This window comes from Ascaphus truei, chromosome 3 (assembly GCF_040206685.1).
Source record: "Ascaphus truei isolate aAscTru1 chromosome 3, aAscTru1.hap1, whole genome shotgun sequence".
In the NCBI taxonomy this organism is placed as follows: Eukaryota; Metazoa; Chordata; class Amphibia; order Anura; family Ascaphidae; genus Ascaphus; species Ascaphus truei.
Window position 1 is genome coordinate 129,446,613 of NC_134485.1, and position 12,062 is coordinate 129,458,674.

At 43.1% G+C, this 12,062-nt stretch overlaps 1 protein-coding gene across 2 annotated transcripts in view; it reads left to right on the top strand.

Annotated features, from left to right (window-relative positions):
* The window catches only part of CUEDC1 (CUE domain containing 1), a 128,162-nt gene that overhangs the window by 19,305 nt on the left and 96,795 nt on the right, over positions 1-12,062 (top strand). The window lies entirely within an intron of this gene.

A 12,062-nucleotide genomic window follows, 5' to 3' on the forward strand; every position in this document is an offset into this window, starting at 1 on the left:
CCCCTTCAGGGTCAAGTTGAATCAACAGGAGTTCTTCCCTTAAATAAAAACAAGTATGATTTTTTTACGATACAGCAAAATCGGAAAGACAGGAATGTGCTCAAAATCCAGCTATTAGTCTGATCAAATACTCTTGGCAGCCCACTCGAGTCCCAGCCAGTACCCAACATTTTCTGTCTTTGAAACATTGCCCTCCTACTTATTTTTCTATAAACAATATCCTTTTTTCAGTTCATTTTTTTTAGTTATCTGCTTTTCTGTATTTTCTAGTTGATCTTTTTATTTTTGTGCTTTTTACCTCCGTAACAGTTGTTCCATTCACCTCCTATTGAGGTTCTTTTTTGCAGCTGTCTTACGATACCAGTGCGTTCTGCCAGTCCTGTTTTGTGTGCATAATAGCTGTGAGATAAGTAATGCTATTTTACTTTCATAATTTTGTAATTTGTACTTTAATTTTCAACAGCTCCATTTGCATAAAACAGTGTTTCTCTAAATATTTAGAATGAGACCGCTTTGTAACCGGGATTGCGTTAACATTTCGCTGCGCGATAGCCATCTCTCTCCTCTTTGCAGCTGTCAGCTCTCTCCTCACTTCATAGGGCTGTGTCCATGTGCTCTCCTCTCTGCAGCTGTCAGCTCTAATGCGCGGCGTCGCAGAGGACGGTCACATGACACAACACACATTCCCGTACACTTTGCAATGGACTACGTATGTGTTAAGTTTGTTATTAGAGTCTGTGACATCACACAATCCATGTGGCATAGACTAAAAACAAACTTAACATATACAGCTAAACCCCGTTATAACGCGGTCCTCGGGGTCCACCCCGAGACCACCGCGTTAGTAACGGGGTCGCGCTAATTTTTAAAAAAAAAAATAGCCGCCGCGCGCCTGATCGGGAGGGAGTTAATTAAATAAATAAATAAAAAAAAAGTTTAAAAAAAATGGCGGCGATTCATCCCTCCTCCCTCTCCCTCTCAGCCCCCTCTCTCCCTCTCAACTCCCCCCCCACCCCCTCCCCCCCACCCCCGAGGTATGCCCCCGCAGGGCAGTGCCCCTCTCTGGGTGCAGGAGGGTGGGTTACATGTCAGCCGCACGTTGTACTCACGGTCACAAGTACAACGCTGCAGAGGCTGCAAAATGGAGACGGAGCCCCCAGGAGGAAAGCTGGGACCGGAGCCAGATGCTGCTAGAAGCAAAGCATTCTGGGAGTGGACGGGGCTGCCTCTGTCCAGCCTCATCTGCCCCTCACAGGGAGAGGGGATCCCCCATAGAGACCTGCCCCCCTCACTCCCAGCCAGGGCACAGGGGTGACCCCAAAACAGAGACCTGCCCCCCTCCCTCTCAGCCCCCCTCCCTCTCAGCCCCCCTCCCTCTCAGCCCCCCTCCCTCTTCCTCCCAGCCTCCTGGTTTTGCGGTGCGTGGCAACGTGTGTCTGTGTCCTCCCAGCCAGATCTGCTGCTGCAAGAGGGAGGGGGGGGTTGGGCTGCTGACATGTGAGTTCTGCTGACATGTGAGGGGGGGGGTGGGCTGCTGACATGTGAGGGGGGGGTAGGCTGCTGACATGTGAGGGGGGGGGTGGGCTGCTGACATGTGAGGGGGGGGGGGTGGGCTGCTGACATGTGAGGGGGGGGTGGGCTGCTGACATGTGAGGGGGGGTGGGCTGCTGACATGTGAGGGGGGTGGGTGGGCTGCTGACATGTGAGGGCTGTGTGCGTGTGCAGTGTGTCAGTGTGAGCAGTGTGTGTGCAGTGTGAGCAATGAGCAGTGTGTGCAGTGTGTGGCATTGTGTGCAGTGTGAGCAATGAGCAGTGTGTGTGCAGTGTGCAGTGTGAGCAATGAGCAGTGTGAGCAGTGTGTGCAGTGTGAGCAATGAGCAGTGTGTGTGCAGTGTGAGCAATGAGCAGTGTGTGCAGTGTGTGCAATGAGCAGTGTGTCAGTGTGTGCAGTGTGAGCAATGAGCAGTGTGTGTGCAGTGTGAGCAATGAGCAGTGTGTCAGTGTGTGCAATGAGCAGTGTCAGTGTGTGCAGTGTGAGCAATGAGCAGTGTGTGCAGTGTGAGCAATGAGCAGTGTGTCAGTGTGTGCAGTGTGAGCAATGAGCAGTGTGTGTGCAGTGTGTGTGCAGTGTGAGCAATGAGCAGTGTGTCTGCAGTGTGTCAGTGTGTGCAGTGTGAGCAATGATTAGTGTGTGTGCAGTGTGCAGTGTGCAGTGTGAGCAGTGTGCAGTGTGAGCAGTGTGCAGTGTGTGCGCAGTGTGTCAGTGTGTGCAATGAGCAGTGTGTGTGCAGTGTGCAGTGTGAGCAATGAGCAGTGTGTGTGCAGTGAGTGTGTGTGTGCAGTGTGTGTGCAGTGTGTCAGTGTGTGCAGTGTGTGTGCAGTGTGTCAGTGTGTGCAATGAGCAGTGTGTGTGCAGTGTGTGCAGTGTGTGCAGTGTGCAGTGTGCAAAAAAAAAAAAAATGTTTAAATTTATTTATTTATTTTTTTAAAAACGGGAGCCACGGGAAAACCACGTTATAACCGAATCGCGGTATAGCGAGGCGCGTTATAACGGGGTTTAGCTGTATATAGTACACAGTGCAGTCCATTGCAATGTGCTGTTAAGGTTAAGTATATGTAAGTAGAGAATGGTACTTGTAATATGAAAGGTCCTGGGTTCGATTCCTGTATGATATGTTATCATTTATAATTTCTAAATTATAAAATAAGTAAAATAACAATTTATAAATTATACAATATAATAAAAATAATAATAATTTTATTTATAATTTATAAATGATACCATATCATACAGGAATCGAACCCAGGACCTTTTCGTATACTGATACCATTACACCACAGGGACTGTGTGATGTCACAGACTCAAGAAACAAACAAAACATTCCCACATGGTGTAGGTGTGTGTGTGTTTGTGTATGTGTCCGTTAGCAATAAAGCATTGATTTGAATGTTTAAAAAAAAAAAAAGTGTATGGGGATGTGTGTTGTGTCATGTGACCCTCCTCTGCGATGCCGCGCGCTAGAGCTGACAGCTGCTGGTATGTCCTCGCGCGGCAAAATTGAGGTTTTCAAATCGGGAGCCACGGAAGGACCTCGTTTTAAGCGGATTCGCGTTGTAGCGAATCGGGCTATAACGGGGTTGAGCTGTAACTTCTGGATCTCAATTATTGTTGAGTGCTGGTAACCATTATAAATTAGTTCAATTTTATCAGCGTCTCTTTTGGTTCCATTCATTCTTAATTATTATTTTTTTCTATCATTTATTGAATCTGAAGTGGTACTGTTTTTCTCGTATAAATTATTGGGGTTTTTGGTGAGCGAAGTGGTGTAGGGACTTTAAATTAAGGTACATTCTTTGAACCTGTGGTTATTTACATAAAATATAAATTTTTCTTTTGTACAAAGCTTTCAAATAATTTGTGACCATAATAGCTATTTACATACGAGTGTTATACAGCAATGAAGAAATGCACCCTAAAACTACACAACAGGATTAGCCTTGTGGTTGTTTTTGTCTGTGCTGGCTTCAATACACTATTTACGATTTACAGCAGAAGAAATCAGGGTCTGAAGTTTGTTTTTCCAAAGCAAATCAATGTTTTTTTGTACTTTTACAGTGTAGTATTTGACGCCGGGAATCTGAAATTCTACACGTGTTGTGTGTTGGCCTGCAACATTCTAATATTAGGCTTGGCAGCATGTATAAGGAGAGATGTGTAACATAAACCCAAGAGGATAACATTTGCAATATTGATTATAGAGCATATCTTTTGTAGGAAACAACTGACCCATTTATTTAACCAAGCTATACGTATATTACATCCATTAAATCATGGAAAATTTTGTGGATGTAAAAAAAGATTCAAATTAAATTAACCAGGCACAGACCTTGTAAAATATGTATAGTTAATAAACAGATAAGTATGATGTAATGGAGAAAGTCTCATGTTAAAAAGTTATCCCAGGTCTAGCACTTCTTTACATATTTCATTTTAAACCCACATGTACCCCTTCAATACAATCCCGAATCCCTGGCTGATGAACTCCAGGTTCTCTACAAGTAGCTCACATACTCCTGACACACCTTGCTTATCCCACTGGTCAGAATATAAAATTAATAGCTAGCAATTACACTTTTCTGGGAAACTAAATCTATAGTAAATAACTGTTTACTGTATCGTATTTACCAATTGGTTAACACAAATTCACATTTTAGTTTTGATATTGCTTAATAGCCCTTGTGGTGCCCGTATGACGTTCCGTGAACATCACAAGGGTAGGCACTCGGGAGCACCATGCATTTAGCTTGTTCTCTAGGTGGAGATCGTGCTCACCGCTTCAAGTCGTGATTGCTCCACTTCCATGTGTGTCACTCGGGCCTGGTCGTGATCACATGATCGCTATCCCAAGTGATCACTTGTGTTCACCAGTCTTCAGCATTGAAAGGGTTAATGACTGACCGTATGTAACTATATACAGTGGTGTACAGAATTATTCACCCCCCTGCAAATTTTTCACATCTTGGTATCTGAGCATACTCCACAACGCTTTCAAATATTAGACTTAACATGTAAAATCTACAAAAATTACGCCAAAGTGATCAAGTTAGAAAATGCATATAGAATTTAAAGAACTAATATTTACAGAGAAAACAGATTAATCTCAGTTGCATAAGTATTCAACCCCTTTGCTACTGCAGTCCTAATTCAGCTCAGGTGCAATTTGTTTGAAAGGTCACAAAATTAGTGAAATGGTTTCAGCCTGTGTGTAAACAAACTGGTTCAACTTGTAGATCATTTCCCTCACATATATAAAGACTTTCAAGCTGCAACTCCGTGTGATACAACAAAGTAACCATGACTCTCAGCACAGTGAAGTCCATCATTAAGAAGTGGAAGATGCATTATGCCACCCAGACACTAGCCACATCAGGTCGCCCTTCCAAGTTGGGCAAGTAAGAAACTGGTTTGGGATGTCATTCTGAAGCCAACATGGACCATGAGAGATGGGTTTCTGTGTGAACACAAACGATACGCCGGTCCCTATACAAAGCTAGCCTTTATAGATGTGTGGCAAGAAAGAAGTAATTACTCGAAAAAGGCTAATCTTGCATCACATATGGAGTTTGCGAAAAAGCATATAGATGATACTGCAGATGTGGAAATAGGTTTTGTGGTCAGATGAGACAAAAATTGAACTTTCTGGTCTAAATTCCCAGCGTTACATCTGGCGCAAGTCCAACTCTGTACATCATCCAGTCAACATCATGGTGGCAACATCATGTTACGGGGATGCTTCTCTTCAGCAGGGCCTGGGAAGCCTGTCAGGATAGAAGAGAATGGATGGTGCAAAGTACAGGTGAATCCTTGAGAAAAACCTGTTTGAGTCAGCCAAGACTCTGAAACTGGGGAGGAAATTCATATTTCATCAGGACAATGACCCAAAGCTACATACTGTAAGTGGTTGAAGAAGAGAATTAATGTTTGTGAGTGGCCCAGTAAAAGTCCTGACTTGAATCCAATCAAACATTTATGATGAGACTTGAAGATTGCAGTCCATCGATGATCCCCAACAAACTTATCAGAACTGGATCAATTTGTCCGTGAAGACCAACACCATTTCCAATACCTCTAAAAGGAACAATATTTATCACTAGAAATGCTCAATAGAAACCCCCCAAAATCAGGTCTTAAATTGTGAAATATTTCTTATAAAAATGCAATTCATTCTTAAATGTAAAATAGCAAATACATTTTAGTATATATTACATTTTTTGAATGAAAAACTTGAAAATACATTATTTTACAAGAAATTAATTAAAACCCCATTACTGGCCCTTTTTTTCTTCACCATACACACACTCGCTCATCTGCCATTTTCTCAGTGAGCCCTTGATTCTTAGTTGCTCTATAAAGTTCATCTTTCAAACATTTAATATTAATCATAGGGTCCATTTTGGAACATCATTGTAATCAGATACTGCTCTGAGACATTCGGCTATATATAATCATTTGTATTAAGACTAACCAGGGAACCAACCCCATCTGAAACAGACTTTTTACACTTTCATCTATACATTAATGAACATTGTGGATGTTTGAAATTTGAAGTATCACCTTTTTACAGGACTCTAGCCCTGTTTTTAGTTTATCTCCCGGAGTGCTTTGAGGTTTAGCGCATATTATTATTTTTCCCAAGTATGTTTCAACTTTTTCAGAGTTTTTAAGTTTCCACACCTTTCATTGCTGCTGACCTGCCTTTCACTGTTTATTGAATTTGTACCTCTGCAACCGCCCGTGCCACCCACTTTGCGCACCACTGCTCTAGACAACTATGTACGCCTGTACCAAGGGTTTTACGTATAATAAAAAAAAGAAATGCTTTTGAGACAAATAAGGGGGAATTCAACACAGAATGGGATAATATCCTAGACTCATGCTCAATTAAATTAATTAAACTTTTAATTAAATACAGGGAAGAAAAACTTGATGATATTAGATTGAATATTAAAACAACCCAAGAAAAACTAGACATACAAGGATAACATAATTTCAGAGAATTAATAGAGATCTGCAAGAGAACTAACAAATACGAAAATAAGTAATTTTAACAAACAAAAAGTTCCAGAGAGATAAAAACGAGTAAATTCATAATAAACAAAGAATGGATCAGACCAAATGGACCCAACCCCTATTCTTATTCCAATCATCCATATGACACAATTGTCCATGTGCTCTCCTCTCATATGACACCTATAACAAGTTAGACAATTGAAGATTTGCAAACACTCAACATAGAGGTTGTTATCATTACAAGGGGCTAATGAGCATTCGATGAGTGTTTATCTAAACCAGGGGTCTCAAACTCGGGCCTCATGGGCCACCAATAGCAGGTTTTATGGATATCCCAGCTTCGACTGAGCCACCTGTGCTGACGCCGGGATATCCATAAAAGCGGGCCTGTTGGTGGCCCTTGAGCACTGAGTTTGAGACCCCTGCTCTAAACATCCTACACGCACACATAAATAACACAGCTTTCCATCCCGCAATGCCCGATACTACCAGAGTATATGATCATTTTATTTCTGGAGGGGCCATACCCAAATGTAATACACAAAGTGCCCATCAGTCTTTTTTAGGGAATTGCCCTCAATGGCCCTTTGCTATTCCCCACCCCATCTATTCATTTAGTTATTTTTTCATGTCCCTCCCCCCTCCATCCTAGCTTAAAGTTTCCTCCCACGCTTTTAACATTCTCCCCAGTAGCACAGAAGATCCCACTTCATTGAGGTGCCATCCGTCCGTACCATAAAGATTGCACCTCTTAGAAAAGGAGTCCCAGTGCTATAAAAATCACAAACCCTCCTTTCTACACCACTTTCTTAGCCATACATTAACCTCCCTAATCTCTGAGTAGGGTATATATTTTGCATATTTTTATTAGCATAGTTCCCTGGTGTGTTCTTAGGTACTTCTCCACTGATTGTATAGAGGAGTGTTTTGAGAAGTATATAAGTAAATGGGTACTTTTCTGAAACAGACACTCGCTCCTTAGCTCCTTCCCGCTCACTCTACAAAAACCCCCTAATTTACGGTCTAGTTGGGAGTAACGTCAAGTTTAGTTATGACTTGGCTAATGTAATGTTACGTCCCTGCGGCAACCTTAATTGACTTAAGTGGATGTGCAATGTTTGGGTAAATGCATCTTTTGCATCCCATTATTATGAATGGCAGTTATAGTTGATGCAATACTTTTTGTGGGAGAAAACATGACTGAACGTTGCTTCTTGTCCACTCTAAGGCTAAGGCCCCGCTCCCAGAGTCAGCGCACCCGCACTGCAGACAGGCGGTGCGCTGAGATACACAGACCGCGATATGCGGTCTGTAGGGAGCCGGAGCGGGAGGTGGGCGGGAGTGGGAGGCTTGACAGGGAGGGGGGGCGTGGCTTGAGCGGAGGGACCCGCTACTCTCCCCCCCCCCCCTCCCTCCACAGACTCGGGCTGGAGCTGCTGAGGGTAAGTTTAAACACGCACGCAGGCAGGCACTCACGCACGCACTCATACACACACGCACGCACACACAGGCAGGCACTCATGCACTCATATACACACACACACACACACAGACAGAGGCAGGCACTCACGCACTCGGGCACACACATACACACACAGACAGGCACTCACCTGCTTTCACTCCACACTCCTCCCCGCTCCCCGAAGCCTCTCCTCCTCCCGAAGCCTCCCCTCCCATTGGCTCACAGCCACACCACGTGACGCGTCAACGCTAGGAAACACCATTCTCTTGTGTCTCCTAGCGGCTGACGCGCCACAGCGTGTAGTAAGCTGTGCCGCTAGGGGGGACCGGGACCGGCTCGCGAGAATTCCCCTGCTGGTGGGGAACTCGCGACATGGCCGCCTGCGCCAACGAGCGCAGCGGGACCGAGGCCTAAGGCTGAGCTTATACACTCTTCTTGCTTGCGAGTGCGAGCTCTTGCTGCAGTAGCACAAGCGATGTGTACTCATAGTGTAGGAGGCGATTGAGGGCATGGCCATGACATCACAAAGTTGGTTTGCCGTGATTGGCTGAACCACTCACTTGAAGTGGCCATGCCACTGCTTGAAAAGACACATTTCTTTTCAAAATGCGGTCGCTCCGTGTGTGTGTGTGTGTATGTGCATGCATGTGCGTGCACTTGGAGCGGCCTCAAAGGAATCCTGCACTTTGTGCACTCACGATAAGCTCAGCCTAACGTGGATCCCTTTAAGCTTTTGCCTGCTGTTTTACACTATTAAAGCAAAGCCTGGGTCAAATAAGTACATAGCCAGTAAACCTACTCTCAGGCAGCTGCTTTCAGCTTTTTGGGTCTTGTCAGTGTGAGGCTGTTTTTTTGCTGGTTGCTTTCCTCGCATTGTGAAGCCATCCTTGCATAACCAGATACAGATACAAAAGAAACAATAAAGTCCTGGCGCAAAGTATCACACTGAATACCAGTCCTTCCTTTGAAAAGGTGGTGTGTGGGGGGGGGGGGGGGGGTGGTCAAGGAATTCTTGATCACGCTATTAGTCCTTTTCTGTATGGAAGTTTTTCTTTCTCTAATTCCTCATAGCTCCATCTTTCTGTAAAAATGGAAAACAAAAGACCATTGCCCAATATTCTCTGAGTTAATTTGACTCACTCTCGCTGGCACTAAATACTTACAGTACAACAAAGTAGTAGGAAACATGTATTGATTGGTATCTTTCTCCCTGGAGTCCGGTCACTGGAACTGGGTCACTGATCACCACGTGTTCCCCCAAGTTATTTGTTTTTCTCTTCTTTTTTTCTTTTCTTATGGTATTGGATGTGCTCTCGCCTCATTGTCCTGGGTTGCCACTCCCCAGCTGCTGCCTCTCCCTGACTGTGCTGCTTTTGGCTGTGGGGGGCCCGACTGGAGCTGGTTGGACTTCTTGTTGTCGCTCTGTATCTCCCCACATGCTGGTATGCCTCCTGCACTGTCCCACACCGGGCCACTAGTACTAAGAATGACATCCGCAGTTGCTGCTTCAACCCTGATTGAATGCTCTTTCCTTGATGACAATCGAATCAGATTTACTTTTTAAAATTAAACTTGATGATGTTACTTGTGACCTTGTAAATGAAAAAAAAAAAAAAAAACAGACATATAGATAAAAAAAATGTTTGTAGCAATATTTGCTGGATTTCAATAAAACTTTTGAATGTTCAATAAAAACAATGTTTTTGTATTTAAATGTGACCTTTTGAGGGTGGGACCCCCAATTTACACTTAGCCCAGGGCCCCACACTTTGTTTTTATTGAACATTGAAAAGTTTTATTGAAATCCAGCAAATATTGCTACAAACATTTTATTCATCTATGTCTGTTTTTTTTTACATTTACAAAGTCACAAGTAACATCAAGTTCAATTTTAATAAGTAAATCTGATTCGTCTAATAGCGTGATCAAGAATTCCTTGGCCCCCCCCCCCCTTTTCTAAGGAAGGACTGGTATTCAGTGTGATACTTTGCGCCAGGACATTATTGTTTCGTTTTATCAGCATATTATAACAAGTCATTGGATAGATATGTTTGTATTGTCCTATGGCTGCCATCCCATAATCTACTCATTGGTTTTGTTTGGGATTTATATCACTATATCAATTTATTTTTTCTTAGTGTTTTTTGTATTACAGGTGGGGTGCACATTTGTGTTTTTAATTAGGTAGCATTGTTTTTTGTAATAGTTTGAGTGCACTGTGTAGATTATTCTCTTTTTAGACAGATACAAACAAGTTTATAGGGACAAACCGTACAAAAACCGTACACTGTGCGTAATAATAAAGAACACTTATGAGCACATTCACATGTCTCCGACTCATTATCACCCACAGCTATCTAGCATCATTGTAGAATTTATTCATTTAAAGCAAAGGTGATCCGAATAAAAATGGAATACATAAAAATGGATTTGAGTAATAATAATTGTTCTTCTATAGCGCTGCTAGTTTTACGTAGCGCTTTACAGAGACATTTTGCAGACACAGTCGCTGCCCCGTGGAGCTTACAATCTTCTCTTTTTTTTGTGCCTAAGGCACAGGGAGATAAAGTGACTTGCCCCCAAGGTCACAACGAGCCAACCAGGTTCGGTGCCAGTCAGTGTCTTTACTCACTGAGCCACTCCTCCCACTCTTATCTATGCATGTATGTAGAATGGCACTTTTTAGCTTTACTCATAAATTGAGGCAATTGCATGAAACCAGGTATATATTTAATTTGCTTTTCGTTTTGATCAGGGAGTACTATGCTAAATGAAACACCAGGTGAAAATGAGGTTACTGAGTCTCATCAAGTGATTTTGTAAGATGTATTTGTGCCTCAAGGCAAAATGAGTGGATACTTCCCCTTTAATGTCTCCTTTTAGAGACAGCTGGTGTGACTATTCTCTTTTTACCCTGCTCAGATGTCTGTGGCTTAGTGACCTTCCATTATTGTAATGCTAAAACCCTTGGGAAATGAGGGCTCCCTGCCTCCCTTATGGTGAACCTCCTTCTCTTTTATATCTTTCTATCAACTGGCCTGTGACACGCACCATGGAGCTCTTCTTTGTTAAAGGTTCTCACAGGAATCCCTCATCTACTCTTCTTGCAGCTAGTAAACAGCTGTGAGCTACGAGAGTAAAATTAACTGTTCCTTGCCTTTACAGAAATACAATTATCTAAGCTTTCGATCGATCTATTCTCCTGTGATCGGTGAAGATCCTGCTTCCCAGGGCACGCAATATGGCTGCCTATTTGAAAAGGGGAAGGGGTGTACTTTATGAAGTAGCAACCTGATGAAGCTTAATACATTAAAAAGGGCATAAAGTGTGTGTGTGTGTGGTGGTTAGGGTGCACAACTGATTTATTAAAGAAACACCAAGCAGCATTTCATTCAATGTCCTGTGTGTGAAAATTGTCTTCTGTAGTGAAGGAGTAATCAGTTTGATTGAAAAATAATAGGTACAAAAAAGGTAAATGTTTTAAATTAAAATATTAATTATTTCTGAATCCTCAGAATTTAAAGCATATTCCCCGAATCATAAATTAATTTTAATAAATGTATGAAAGGAAAGTTAGAGAACATAAAAGTTAGATGGGAATAAGTTTGTCCTGCGCCTCCTGTTTTTTTACTTGCAATCTCTACTATATTGAATGCATGGCTGAAGTTGACAACATAAACAAAAAAAAAATGCAATCTTCACATCCATTGACCGTATTTTATGTTACATTACTTTTGGAGTGGATTCCCATAAATGCCTGTCCGTGTAGGAATATGTGTTCAGTTAGGATGGGGCCCCGGTGTCGGAGCTGCACGCGCGCCTGCAGCTGAGATCCCCAGTCTGCACTGAGCTGCAGGGGAAAGATGGGGTGGGGGGCATGGCCATGACATCACCCGGCAGGTTCGCCCACATTGGTTGAACTGCCGGGGGCGTGGCTAGCGCTCTGTCGCCAGTTCTGAAGACCGTTTTTCTGTCTTCAGAAAAATCTGGAAGTGCAGCGGCCAAGGTAGGTAGTGGGCCCGGTCCCTT